The following is a 1,420-nucleotide window of genomic DNA, read 5'->3' on the forward strand; positions in this document are numbered from 1 at the left end:
AAAAAAAAAAAAAAAAAGACTCAAACACACACACACACACACACTCACACCAATTAATACGAATCGTCCCAGATCACAACTTACACAAATCTCAAGTAATACACTTTAAATGAAAATCACGACAAAAAAACCTAAGGTAACTAAATTAACAATACAAGATTTCACAATATTTACAAAACAAAAAAAATATAGAATCCAACTCCAAAAATAAATAACTTATACACAGAAAATAGACTAATTTGAAAAAGAAAATAGAAAAATCAAACAAAACTAAAACACAAAATACAGACTCACTTTCAGGCACAAAACCTGTACACAACTAAGACAAAGTCCGTTGGCATAGGTCCAACCAAACGACCGGGACTCAACGCACACACAGACTCAATGACGTTCGACCTGGAACGAGACAGCGGTGACGCCACTGCGGGGATATTATCCACCCAAATGATTTCTGCGGGAAAAGGATGAAGCCGAATGATTAAATACACAGCCTATATACAACAGCCGACACCCGTACACAAAACATTAACTGACAAATTGCGATTCACACCTCTTCCATGACTGAGAAGCGTATAATAAAACAAATCCATACCTGGAGGAGGACCGATGCGATCACATTCATCAGCCGAACAGCGCAGCCGCGGCAAAACGCCAAACAAGGCTGTACACGCAGCCGCTCTCCTAACAACGAGAGCACAGACCAGATACTAACGCAAATCAACTAAGACACACCAAACCCAGAATAAAGCAAGCAGTGCAATACACCAAAGGCTGCCTTAACCCACCTTTACTGACCCACGGTCACGTTCAGCAGAAACTGCGGAAGCCCAACCTCATCCGGGAAATGATGCCTGCCCAGATACATAAGCCAATGGCTTTTATAGACTGTACCAATCAATGACGCAAAAATGCCCGCCCTAACAATTCAATTCGAGAAATTACGCCCATCTTACCTATTATGCCACACTAGGTATTATCAAATTGCCAGAGTTTTGAGAACGCAGCGGACGTGGAGGACTATAATGTAATAAGAGCTCATTCAAATACTGAGGTGCTAAACCATTCAGGGCTTTATAAGTAATAAGCAAGATGAATTAACATTTCTGCATTTGAGATTGAGGGCATAGGTCTTAATTTAGATATATTTTTGAGATGAAAAAATGCAGTTTTACAAATGATTACGAAGAATTGACAGAGCAGCCATCAAGTGTTAGACAGTGCTCTAGGTTATTACATGCAGAGTTTTTAGGTCTATAATTAACGCCTCTGTTTTTTTCAGAATTTAGCAGTAAGAAATTACTCGTCATCCAGTTTTTATATCGACTATGCAGTCCGTTAGTTTTTCAAATTGGTATGTTATGCCAGGCCGTGAAGAAATATAGAGCTGAGTATCATCAGCATAACAGTGAAAGCTAACACC

General features: G+C 39.4%; 1 long non-coding RNA gene across 1 annotated transcript; it reads right to left on the reverse strand.

Annotated features, from left to right (window-relative positions):
* Window positions 1-362: 362 nt before the first annotated feature.
* LOC107719321 (uncharacterized) lies at window positions 363-941 on the reverse strand. The gene is made up of 3 exons (XR_001637504.1): window positions 786-941; window positions 593-681; window positions 363-451 (listed from the first exon to the last, which is right to left on the reverse strand). It is a non-coding gene; the product is annotated as an uncharacterized LOC107719321 (long non-coding RNA).
* Window positions 942-1,420: the final 479 nt, after the last annotated feature.

Source organism: Sinocyclocheilus rhinocerous, unplaced genomic scaffold (assembly GCF_001515625.1).
Source record: "Sinocyclocheilus rhinocerous isolate Xijiao unplaced genomic scaffold, SAMN03320098_v1.1 scaffold5075, whole genome shotgun sequence".
Taxonomy (NCBI): domain Eukaryota; kingdom Metazoa; phylum Chordata; class Actinopteri; order Cypriniformes; family Cyprinidae; genus Sinocyclocheilus; species Sinocyclocheilus rhinocerous.